General features: G+C 40.8%; 1 protein-coding gene across 5 annotated transcripts in view; it reads right to left on the bottom strand.

The window, feature by feature from the left end:
• Positions 1-13,839, bottom strand: part of CDK6 (cyclin dependent kinase 6) — a 261,465-nt gene that overhangs the window by 30,619 nt on the left and 217,007 nt on the right. The gene's annotated exons all lie outside the window — the stretch shown is intronic.

Here is a 13,839-nt window from a genome sequence, read left to right on the forward strand (position 1 = left end):
ACCTGCCTCCCAGCGCAGAAGACGCAAGAGACACGGGTTGGATCTCTGGGTCGAGAAGGTCCCCTGGAGAAGGAAATGGCAGCCCACTCCAGTATTCTTGCCTGGAGAATCCCATGAACAGAGGAGCCTGGCGGGCTACAGTCCCTGGGGTCGCAAAGAGTCGGACACGACTGAAGCGACTTAGCAGGCACATCTGTTAAAACGCTGAACACTTTTATCATCAAGAAAATAAAAAGCGAATGTCAAATTTTCCTAGTGCAGATTAACTCATTTTGAATTGGCAATATCCTTTCCTCTTCTGAATGTAAGTTTAGCAAAAAACTTGCTCACCATTATCAGTGAAGTGAATTTTCTTGGGTCAAATTACAAAAGGGGAGCGAGTTTCAGACTACATGCCTTTTAAAACAAACAACTAAAAGAACATGTAAATATTATTCATAATCTCAATGGACGGTGCAAAGTAATGTTTAGAAGTAGGATATGTTTTCTAGCAGACAAGACATGTATGGTGATATGTCTGTTATAGGAAGGAAATGATTCATGCATAATGGAAGATCAAAGTATTATTAGTTACAATACTTTCATCGTACTAAAAAGACGAGCGTGTCATGGATCACCCTACAGAACACCTCTGTAACCTGCATTTGACCTGCAGTTATGCTTTAACTGCTATCTTTCTTGACTAGTAGAGGAATTTTCCATGTTCATAACATGACCTTTCGGAAAATATTACCCAGAAGAATGTCTGCTCTTTTATACTTGTAACTCATGTTCAGTTTTAAAGCTGTTATCAGTGAAGTTAAAAATGACACCTAGACCTACACCCAAGAGTACTGAAATGTCCTTACAAAAAACTGTAAGGACACATGTCCTTACAAAAAAATTGTACATGAATGTACAAAGCATATTCATATTCATAATAACCAAAAAGAAGAAAGTACCCAGATGTCCATCAACTGATAAAGGGCTAAACAGAATGTGATACTGCCATACACTGGAGTATCATTCAGTCATAAAAAGGAATGAAATGCTGCTATAATGTGGCTGACCCTTGAAAACATTATGCCGAATAAAGGAAGTGAGTCACGGAATACGACGTGCTGTGTGATTCCATTTATATAGAAGAGACACATCTAGAGAGTCAGAAAGTAGACCAGTGGTTGCCTAGGACAGGGCCCTGTGGGGAAAGGAGAAGCGACTGCTAATAAGTATGGGGCTTCTTTTTAGTGATGAAGATACTCCTAACACTCACTGCGGTGACAGTTGCACAGCTCTCTGGATACCCTGCACTAAAAACCACTGAACTATAAAATTGTTATTGGTGAATTGCATGGTATGTGAGTTATAGGTCAATAAAGCTGTTTTTAAAAAGTGGTTAAATTATATTTCCAAGCAAACATTACAGATTCAGGACCGAAAAAGAAAAACTGCTAAGAAAACTGCTTTAGGGCTAAATATATGGAAAGTACATGGTATTAAAGTTCAGTGATAGACATTTCTTCTCCCATATATTCAATCATGTACTCGTTTGGAGAGAAGTGCTTTAGAAGTTCTGAATAATCTACTAGTATCTGAATCTCCCCAAATACCTGATTTATCAGATTAGGGTTATATAATAAACCCCCCAAATGTCTATGGATTAAAAAAGACACTCAGAAAACTATCTAATGCTTTCCTATGGATGGTGATATTATGGGTGATTTTTCACCCCTGCATTTTTCTATTATTTTGTACTAAGCATTTATGAGCATGTGTATGTGCTCGGTCACTCAGTCATGTCTGACTCTTTGCAACCCCGTGGACTACAGTCCACCAGGCTCTTGTCCATGGATTTTTCAGGCAAGAATACTGGAGTGGGCTGCCATTTCCTTCTCCAGGGGATCTTCCCAAACCAGGGATTGTACCCATGTCTCCTGCTTGGTAGGTGGATTCTTTACCACTGGGCCATGTGGTAAGCCTTATTTCATGAGCATCAGTTACTTAAACATTTTTTACATTTATTTTTATTTGACTGTGCTGGGTCTTATTTTGGCCTGTGGGAGTTAGTCCTCTGATCAGACATCGAACCTGCTGCTGCTGCTAAGTCGCTTCAGTTGTGTCCAATTCTGTGCGACCCCATAGACGGCAGCCCACCAGGCTCCCCCGGCCCTGGGATTCTCCAGGCAAGAACAGTGGAGTGGGTTGCCATTTCCTTCCCCAATGCATGAAAGTGAAAAGTGAAAGTGAAGTCGCTTATTCATGTCCGACTCCTAGAGACCCCATGGACTGCAGCCTAACAGGCTCCTCCGTCCATGGGATTTTCCAGGCAAGAGTACTGGAGTGGGGTGCCACTGCCTTCTCTGTATTGAAACTGGGGCACCCTATATTGGAATGTTGAGTCTTAGCCACTGGACCACCAGTGAAGTCCTGAGCATCAGTTATTTTTTAAAATCGGAAGGAAAAGTCGCCAACATGGCTTGCCATATACTTGCCATATATTGCACGTACTTAATCTGTTCATCTCATTTCTTCATTCCCCATTCCTGGGCTAACCACTTCTACCTCATTTACTTGTTGGTCTCTACAGCCAAACCAGAAGCTCCCCGAGGACAGGATCAACCTCTACTTGCTTCTATATCTAGGGCACATAACTTTCTGTCCATAATTGGCACTCATTAAATACATACTGAATGGTTACTGTTTCTTCTATCAAGAAGGCTTTCCTCTCTAGTCTTTCCATAAGGTGCAGTCTCACACGTCTCCAAATTCACTTCCTTGGTTCATCTCTGGGTAATTCAAGTGTGAGCATGTGTGTTTGCACAGATACGTATGTGTGAATAGATGTATACACAGTCAGAGCCGAAACCAGATTTGATTTCTACCGCTGTATCCATTTATGCTTTACCTGCTCTGTGGGGCTAGGCAGTATCTGCAAACAGTGGGTGTTTAAAAACCACGCGGCCTGCCAAAACCAGCAGAGAAGCAGCAGAGGCCTGTGGGGGGAGAACTTTTGCCCTAGCGGGCTTACTTCATCAAGGCATGCAGGACAGGGATGGGCTCCTTGGAAGACAAAGAAAGGGGAAAGTGCAGAAAGGGAAGCAAAGGCGAAACAGAGAGTGAGGGATTAACGAGGGTGTGGAGGGGGAAGAGGAGGTTGAAGAAAGCCAGCCCAGAGAGGAAGAAGGGCTGGAGGAAAAAAAAAAGAAAAGGCCAAGTAATAAAAAAGGAAGGACTGGGGCAAAAAGAAGCTGAGATGAAGTTGTGTGGGTAAGGGAGGTACTCCTGACAGCAAAAACCAGATGAGCACAAGCTACAGGGTGCTGCCATGTCTGTGCACAGCAGGGGACACTCAGCCTGGTCATTTCCTTACAAGTAAATAGCTGAATTCATTTTCACTAGTTACCAGCTGTGAATAATTTATTTCTCCACAGAGGGCTCATATTTAGTGGACTGTGAGTAACTTCCTTGAGAGAAAAAGAGAGGGGGAGAGAGAGAGGAAAACTCCAATAGTTTTCGATTCAAAATGGCCAATTAAACTAGAGCTCACCCAAACACTTGAGATTTCTGAAACATTACAAAACTTACCAATTAATATTTTTACTGACTTAGTCAATTTTATACATGACTAAGAAAGCCTAAGCAGTCATTAAGATGTAAAAAAGTCATGTCTAATCATCTGAACAAATGTTGAGTATCTATCACTTGCCAGAAACTATTATTTCTCATATACACTTATTTAATGAAAGAATTGTCTTTCTCTTCTCCTAGTCTTAGGGTACTTGGGCTGATATAACAAAATTGTAGGCTGGGTGGCTTAAATGACTGAAGTTGATAACCTGCAGCTCTGGAGACTGAGAAGTCCTAGAAGAAAGTGCCAACATGATCGATTTCTGATGAGGACCCTCTTCCTGGTTTGCAGACCACTTTCTCATTGCATCACTCATTTGATGGAGAGAGAGACCAAGTTCTCTGGTGTCTCTTTTTAGAAGGGCACTAATCTCCTCATGGGTGCTTCACCCTCATGACCTCATCTAACTCTAATTAACTCCTAAAGGCCCCATCTCCAAATCACATCAAATTAGGGGTTAGAGCTTGAACATCTGAATTTTGAAAGGGACACAAACATTCAGTCCATAAGACTTCCTTCCTCAAGTTATTAAATACAACACCTCTCCTACCTTTAAAATTAGAAGGCTGGGCTGGCATGTTTTGGTCCAATAGGAACAACAAACAAAATTTGTCTCATTCTGTGTCTGGGATTCAAGTATTTATTTCATGTAATTTCCAAGACTTTTTCTTGCCAAATAACATGTTAGTTACTCACCTGGTGCCTCCCTTATCTCTTGCTGTCTAATCACTCTGCTCATCAGGGAAGGTTTTTTAAAAAAACTAATTTACTAGTCATTTATTTTTAGTGGCACTGGGTCTGTGACGCTGCGCACGGGCTTTCTCTAGTTGCGGAGAGCACGTGCTACTCTTGAGTTGCAGCGCGTGGGTTTCTCACTGTGCTGGCCTCTCTCGTTGCAGAGCAGGGGCTCTAAGGCATGCGGGCTCCAGTAGGGCCAGTACATGAGCTCAGGTGCCTTGTGGCACGTGGGATCTTCCCAGACCAGGGACTGAACCCAAGTCCCCTGCATTGGCAGGGGGATTTTTAACCACTGGACCACCAGGGCAGTCCATCAGGGGAGTTCTTAAAGCAGGAGAGAGATGATCAGTACCTGAGCATTTCTAAAGGCTAGGCTACTCCCTGCATTACTGCATTTTCATCCTCAGTCTAACCTGAAGTCAGACAACTAGCAAGTACTACTACAACTTTGCATTTGAAACAAAGCTTGAGAACCAGGAAAAGAGGTCTGAGTCAAAGCTGAGATGTGCTAACTTGCAAGGGTAAAGCGTTTGTATTAGTATTACCAATTACTAGGAACCTGGAGGTGAGTCCAGGATCTGGGACTTCCCATGGAATCACCTCTCTCACCATGAACGATAAGCTGCTTTTATAGGCAGACATCTCAGGTTCAGTGCCCTGGGGAAGGCGGTCTTCTGTCTCTTCATATAACTACAGAGCCTGTGTCATTCTCTTCCTCCTTATGGAAATTCGAGCTGTAATATGCACTGTATTTTAAGTTGGGCTTGGTATTGAAAAACTTTAATGACGACATGCTGGAAGATCATTTGGGGCAAGGGTGATCGGTGGCATGTGGAGACACAGAAAGGATTATCAGAGATTACCAGGAACACTTGGCAAAAGCAGTGCCAGAGATTGATTGGTGATGGTTTAGTTGCTAAGTCATGTCTGACTCTTGCTACCCCATAGACTGTAGTCTACCAGGCTTTAATTACTAACTGGGCTCAGTCAGTTCAGTCACTTAGTCGTGTCCGACTCTTCGACCCCATGAACCGCAGCACGCCAAGGCCTCCCTGTCCATCACCAACTCCTGGAGTTTACCCAAACTCATGTCCATCGAGTCAGTGATGCCATCCAACCATCTCCTCTGTCTTCCCCTTCTCCTCCTGCCCTCAATCCTTCCCAGCATCAGGGTCTTTTCAAATGAGTCACTTCTTTGCATCAGGTGGCCAAAGTATTGGAGTTTCAGCCTCAGCATCAGTCCTTCCAGTGAACACCCAGGACTGATCTCCTTTAGGATGGACTGGTTGGATCTCCTTGCAGTCCAAGGGACTCTCATGAGTCTTCTTCAACACCACAGTTCAAAAGCATCAATTCTTTGGCGCTCAGCTTTCCTCACAGTCCAACTTTCACATCCATACATGACCACTGGAAAAACCATAGCCTTGACTAGACGGACCTTTGTTGGCAAAGTAATGTCTCTGCTTTTTAACATGCTTTCTAGGTTGGTCATAACTTTCCTTCCAAGGAATAAGCGTCTTTTAATTTCCTGGCTGCAATCACCATCTGCAGTGATTTTGTAGCCCCCAAAGATAAAGTCTGACACTGTTTCCACTGTTTCCCCATCTATTTCCCATGACGTGATGGGACCAGATGCCAGGGCTTACCAATTACCTTCATTCTGCAGAAATGTGAACTAGAACCATCACTTACCCAAACTAGAAACTCATCATATCACATAATAAAATCATTCTGTCCCACAATTCATAGCCTTTTTTTATACTGTGCCTTCCTGGGAGAGAAAGAAAACCTACATGAGGGAGCTGGCTGGGTGGGAATCTTGGTACCTCTGTTCCTCAATACTGGCCATGTGGGGGAGCACCCACGAACAGGGTGATCAAGTGACCCAGTATGCCCAGGATGGTTCCACTTTTAGCACTAAAGATCCTGTATCCAGGGAAACCTCTTTGTCGCAGGCAAACCAGGGTGGCTGGTGACCCTACCCAGGAGACCCAGTACAAGAAGTTATAGTAAAAGGAAAAAAAAAAAAAGACTAATTTTTTAAAAAGTATCTTTGTTATTTCAGAGGTCTTTTGTAAACAAACGAGATCTCTCAAAACAGTAAGAATGAAAGTGGTCCAAAGAGACAAGTTCATGCTTGTTTTCCTAGTAACTCACTGTTTCTAGACAATAAGGGACTAGACACTCAGTAGCTCCCTCCTCACACCTAAATTCAATTTGCTATTACTCCGTTTTAGCAAAAGACTTTGTAAAACTGTATACCTCTAGCCCAGGGAAAGAGCATCGCCTGTGGTTTAATCTGCCCGGTCAACTTAACTGGCTGAGGCAAGTGCGTATCTGAGTGCTGGTCTCTCAATCCTGCAGTCCTCCAGGCTCCTTGTCCATGGGATTCTCCAGGCAAGAGTACTGAGTGGGTTGCCGTTCCCTTCTCCGGGGGATCTTCCCAACCCAGGGATCGAAGCTGGGTCTCTTGAATTGCAGGCAGATTCTTCACCACCTGAGCCACCAGGGAAGCCCTGCATAATCTAAAGAGGAGACCACCAGTAGAGACTGGGATGGAGCTACTGCACATCTAGGAAGGCAAAGAGAGTGCGTCTTGTCCAGTGTGACTGATGACAGTAACAGGCTGTGAGCCCGGCTGAGAATGCCTCTGGAATGCTACCTAGGTGCAGTGGGCTTTCTCGGTGTCTCAGTGGTAAAGAGTCTGCCTTCAATCCAGGAGATGCAGGTGTGATCCCCTGGAGAAGGAAATAGCAACCCACTCCAGTATTCCTGTCTGGAGAACTCGATGGACAGAGGAGCCTGGAGGGCTACAGTGCATGGGGTCGCCAAGAGTCAGATACAACTGAGCGACTAACACTTGGACTAACAGTGACTGAACAACGGCAGCCTAGGTGCAGTAGGAGAGGTGCTGTGATTAAGCAGCGACATATACCACGGAAAACAAACTACCTGTGTGAGCCAAGGCGGCCTGTGTGAGCCAAGGCGGCCTGCGTGAGTCAAGTTTTCTCTGTCTGATAGGCAGACATCAAAGCAATACACAATGAGCTTAAGGCAGAAAATGCTAAAGTAAGCCCACTGAATAGTGACATAGTCCAATAGCAAATATTACTTAAAGTTATGGTAAGAAAAATGTAGCTTTCCAAACCACTCTTCCTTTTAGTCTTCGAATCCACTGGTCTTGTCTTTGACACAACAATTTCTGCCAAAGAGAGTTTTATGGGCTCTCATGTGGGTGTGTCTCTGAGCAGATAATTATGATTACCTCTATGCTCATATGCACATGCTCTCTCTTGCAAACACTCTAATACTGACATCAGCCAGCTGTCAGCAAAATGATGCATACTCCAAGGCTGCAAGTTTTAATGTTGATTTTGGGGTAACATAATCACTAGAAAATTTCTGCAAAAGATGTGTGTCTACTCGTTGAAGTGGCTTATTAAAAAAAAAAAAAAAGGAGTTTTTCTCAAAAGGGAACCAAAAGTATCACTCATACAGTATTACAAATGATCCAAAAATATCCTCAAATTGGATTCAATCATTAGTTAAAAATACTCTCCAAATGGTGGAAAACCGATTTTCTCATTTTTTCCTTAAAAAAAAAAAAAAAATCTGCTTAGCATACAAATATGGGCACTGGCCACAGGATGTCAGTGAGGTTTATCTATATGTCTCTAGTACTGAGAGATTAATGTGATCAGTCAACAAAAGTTAGCATTTCTTTTCTCAGGATAAATTTCTGCTGACCTCAGAGCCAGTTGAATTTTTTAAAAAGGCTTACTTTTTGTGTTTATATGTTTAATGATGGGCAGCTACTTTAAAAATAAATTTTTTTCTGATTATGAAATATACATGTATTGTAGAAAAATTGGAAAATACAGCAAACTAATTAGAAGAAATCAAACTATCATTTCTTTTCTCTTTTTATATGGAAGCAGTTAAGATGGGATCTCTAAAGGTCTCTTTCAAACAAACTTAGATGGCATCATACTTCAGACCAGGATCGGAATCCTGGCTGTACAGTCCTTGGTTTGAACAAGAATAAAAAGACAAGACAGTGGTTGGCCGTCAAAACAAAGCTGAGACTGAGTATGATTCAAGCCTCTATGAAGAAAAGAATCAAGGACATATTAAAAAAATATTATTTGTAGACACATTTCTACCTACCCTTTTAGAGTTGCTGTTTTACGACAAGGAACAGTTCAAATCCTTTCCCTTTATTCCTTTCTAAATGGTCAAGACAACTAGTATCCTGTATGAATATAATATTCCTATCCAGAATATTTTGGTTGGAATCCAATAATGTGTGATAATTTAACAATTTAGCACAGGAAGCAAAGCCCACAACATTCCTTAGTAATTTCACAGACTATCTTGACAGAACAGAAGCATTTGAACAGGATTTTTTTTTCAGTGATATTTGAAGAATGCAATTTTTCATGGTGGACACAGTGGGTTTGTGACGGATGCAAATTCAGATAGGAATAAAACACAATTAAATGATTCATACTCTTGTATTATGGTTCCACAGACTTTTATTTCTGCTCGGGTCAAACAAAGGAAAGTTGGTGTTTGACAACTGTGGGTGACTCATCAGAGGAAGTTCTTACCATATGGATGTGCTTGTTGAAATAACGCTGGTTAACAAAGCTCGCCTTTTTTCTCCCTGTGGCCCAGCGAGGGTTTCGTTTTAGGAAATGGAAGTGTCAATGTGGACAAACCGTCCTGAAGTATTTATGGCATAATGTGCCGTTTCCTTCAACTGCCTTTGAACGAAGACTATGTGAATGGAAAATGAGATCTGAATTTCTTTCACTCATGTCATCTGAATGGTATTCTGTTTACAAAAGCTATGCTGCACTCTGACATGTATTAATATATAATGTGATAGGAAAGTCGTGCAGTGCCAGTGGAGTGTGCTGTGGCTTCCCAATTAATTTTTAGAGCCCTTTATTCATTAAGGATGTTAGGCCTTTGTCATACTCCTTGCAAACATTTTCTCCAAGTGTACCATATGCTCTGAAACTTTGCAGCATCTTTATTTTTTTGATGAACAGAAGCTTTCAATTTTTATATAGTCAAATATGTTAACATTTTTCTTTGTTTTTAATGCTTTGAAAGTCTAGCTCCATTTTAGAGGCATCCGTATTATCTATAGCTTCTTTATACTTTTACAGTTTCATTTTTAATATATAAATCTTTAAGCCATCTGTTACTTGCTCTGTGGTAAAGAACAGAGAGAATCTAATCAGATTACCATTTTCCCCTGCAGTGAGTTGGTCAGTTACTGTACCTCATTTGTTGAACCAGCTATTCTGCCTCCCAGGATTTGTGATTTATGATGAATTATAACACTTTCTGGATTGGAGTTTTTCTGGGGGGCTGTCTATTCTGTTCCATTAATGTCTGTCATTTCTTCTGCTGGAACCAAATTGTTTTTATTATTCTGGCTGCATAACACATACATTTTACTGATTGGTGGTAGAAGTTTCCTTTTTAACTTTTTTTTGATAAACAATTCTTGGCTACTTTCATCAGTGTAGCTCTTCCAAATATATTTTAGAAAATCCCACTGGACTTCTGACTGAAGCTGCATAAACCTATAAATTAATTTGGAAAGTCCTTGCATCCTTTTGAACATTCAACCTTCTCATTCAGGAAAATGTAGTATCTTTCCAATATTCAAATCTCTACATGGAGGTACATCTTTTGTATCTCTCGATCAAGTGCTATAGTTTTCTTGACCTGGGTCGCACATATTTATTTATATTAATTTACATTCTTGATTATTACTGGGTGTGAGACAGAGCTACTTCTAGCTGGAGAAAACTGTTGCTCTTTTATTTGAGGTCATGATCCTGACTGTTCTCTTGAGTCAGGGGTTACCTTCGATTTCAAAAGTGGAAGCAGAAGAAAAAGAGGGTCATGTGGGGATAGTTTATATTCATAGCATGAAGACTGTGAACCTTCCAGAAAGGCTCTAAAGGTTAAAAAACATGTAACCAAAAGCATCAGGGGTTAGTGAAAAAGAGAAATAATGTGCTAATATGCTCAGAGTGATGACTCATTGCATTGGATCATCTCTGGGAAACCACCTACTAAGTAGAATTTAGCAGTTAAGGCGTTATTTTTGGTGCACCATTATGGCTACTTCCTCTTGGGAAAAAAAAAATGATTAAACCCCAGCCTTCTAAAAAAGGTAACAGTGGTCCTCCTGGCAGACCAGCCTGTCAGGTAACGATGCTGTTTCAGGAGCAGGACAGGGCTGTGTCCCCTGTAGCGTCTTCTTTAGAACAAGACAGAAGCACTGAGCCACGTGTAATGGAAAAGGAATACAACCCTGGAGCCAGAGACCCAGCTCCTAGCAGGCTCTGTAACTGATTAACAAATCACTGAGTGTAGGCAGGTGGCCACTTAACCTCTGCTCATCTGCTCAAGAATCCACATCACAGCTCCTGTCCCACTCGATACCACAGATGGGCTGCAGAAATAACAAACTGGACGAATCGGAACTGCTGGCAAGTAAGATTAGCTGCTTGGTAAAAGTCATACTATTAATCAAGTAGCAAACACATTGGGAATTTGGGACTAGCAGATGCAAACTGTTACACACGGGATGGATAAACATCAAGATCCTGCCGTACAGCACAGGGAACTACATTCAACATCCTGTAATAAACCGTAGGGAAAAGAAGATGAAAAATACACATATGCAGAACCGAGTCAGGCAGCTATACATCAGGAACCAACAACACCGTAAGTCAACTATACCTCAAAATAAAAACGTAGCAAATATAATAAACACTCTTGTACTACAAAGTCACTTGTTTTGGCTTCCTACTGTATTTCCTTCTATCCTAGCCTCTGCCCCGCCCCTTTCCCTGCTGGCCATTTCTTGGCCTGGTTTCATTCTGGCTAAGTATGCAAAGAAAATTCAATGCTCTTGTTTTGGCCCCATCTTTGAGTTTAACGTACCTATGATATTCTGCTGTGCTACTTACGAATATCACTGGCTCAGAAAACTTTAAAGATGATATGGTTAGGATAATGACAAATAGGGAGATAAAATGTGTTTTCTTATTCAATATCCATGGCAGTTGGACTAGTTTTAGAGTATTCCTCTTTCTACTTCCATCAACATAGTTTAAATATGGTCTTTTCCTTATATTAATGAAGAAACTGAGGTCCTGCAAAATTCAATGACTTGCTCAACATTTGATATTTTGTTCATTCACTTCTTCATTCCTTCCTTCAGAGGATACTTCAGAGAATGAGTGTCAGATGATGTTCTGGATGCTAGCAATATAGTAGTAAATGAACCCCACCCCCCCAACCCCAAGTGCATTCATAAACTGTTAATAGAATGTGTATTCCCCTGCTAGTGGTGAGCCTGAACACTTCCATACTTATGCATATTCACAACTGATAATAATTCTATGAATTTCTACTTCTCAGTTTCCAACAAAGCCAGATAATTTTGCCTAATGAAATGGGATAGGAACGACAGGTAAGACCTATTTTTCTAATCCTTACAAACAACCCTGAAGCGCAGGCAATACTCTCCTCATTTTACAGATGAGGAAGCTGGGACTCAGAGGAGGGTTTTGTAACTGAAACAGACAGTCAGATATGTGGTAAGTGCAAATGCTGGAATCAACACTGTTATTCATAATTTCTTATTGATGCTATTATATCATACATTTAAATGCAATCTACCATAGAACATTAAAGGGCTTCCCTGACGGCCTGGACAGTAAAGAATCTGCCTGCAATGCAGGAGACCAGCGTGTGATTCCTGGGTGGGGAAGTTCTCCTGGAGAAGGGAATGGTTACCCACTTCAGTTTTCTTACCTGGAGAATTACAAGGACAGAGGAACCTGGAGACCTACAGTCCACGGGGTTGCAAAGAGTTGGACACTACTGAGCAACTAACACAGGACATTAAAAATATGTTACAAATGAGTTATTTAGGGAAACCTTTGGCCTGAGTGCACAGTACTTATTTATGAAACAAATGAACATATTCAGGATCTGATTGGCTTACACATTCTCTAGAGACATATGACTCAATCCACCATGCACTTGACTTTACAATTATAAGAGAAGGACATTATAGGCATAAAGTTGTGTCAGTCATACAAATGAAACAACTGGTAAAAAATATGTACAGTAATAATTACTGTAAATTTATATACTGAAATTACATATTAAAAAACTGGAAATATAGGTCAAATGTATACATAATATAAAATATATTCATAGCGTATAATATATATATATATATATATAAAGACTACAAAGACGCCTATAATGAAAATTTTAAGATATATGTTTTCTATCTATGTGTTGTAGGCAATTTTCACCCTCCCTTTTTTGCTTCTCTGCATTTTCCAAAATCAGACTTTCTAAAATTTTGCTAATGTATTACTTTCTAAGAAGAAAAATACAATAAAAGTTGTTAAAAAAGAGTCCAGTCATGTTTTGCTATCTCTAAATTGATGGTCTTAGGAAAAGATGAATATATCGATATTAAAAAACTTTGGGAGGCATTTTTTTTTAATGTAGTTAAGACTATGTGGTCCAAGGGGCTGGCGGGTTACAGTAGGTGTCGCACACTTCCCAACTAGATTCAAGATTTAAACTGTGGCTGAACATTTATTCAAAAACTGGTTCTCAGTTCAGAAAACAGTCTGGTCCAATTTTAGGTTTTAAGTAACTGTCTACTTTCTGATTATAAAGTATAATTATGCATTGACCTTTGGGACTTCTTGATCATCACTGGTAGGCTTGGTACTGTAACTGAGGGATGCATTTTCCTGGAAAATGAAATTTAGAGTCTTTCAACCTACCAACAAGCTTCTGACGACATTTGGCAAATTAAAACTCTGAGAGGAACTTTAAGAAAGTACAAAAGAAACCTTAGCCTTAAGACCATTGCGTTAGAGAAATTATGTAGATAAAAACCAGTGCCACCTAAAAGATGTTGAGTAGGTCACTTTTCTTCACCACTGATGGCTATTAATTACAGATGCAACTTACCAAGCACATGTGGCAGGCCAGGGACAGCTTTACTCTATTCTACATGTATTATCTCATTTAATTCTAAGAGCATTCTGCTAAGTACATAATATTATCCTCATTTTAAAAGGAGGAACTGAGGCTTAGATCAAATATCAAGTCTAACATCTACTATTAATCCGTAATAAACAGCAGACAGCACCTCCCAGTGGTACAAATACAGGGTGATTACCATATTTTGAGAAAGTACTCAAAAAAGTGATGCTCAAAATAAATTTTAAAACTTGAAAACTTGTACTGTGTTCATCTCAGCTAACTGATTAGAGCCATTTAAAGCTTAGAACAGCTTCCCTAGTGGCTCAGTGGTAAACCATCTGCCCGCAATGCAGGAGATGCAGGAGACATGGGTTTGATCCCTGGGCCAGGAAGATCCCCTGGAGAAGGAAATGGCAACCCACTCCAGTATTCTTGCCTGG

Source organism: Bos javanicus, chromosome 4 (assembly GCF_032452875.1).
Source record: "Bos javanicus breed banteng chromosome 4, ARS-OSU_banteng_1.0, whole genome shotgun sequence".
NCBI lineage: Eukaryota > Metazoa > Chordata > Mammalia > Artiodactyla > Bovidae > Bos > Bos javanicus.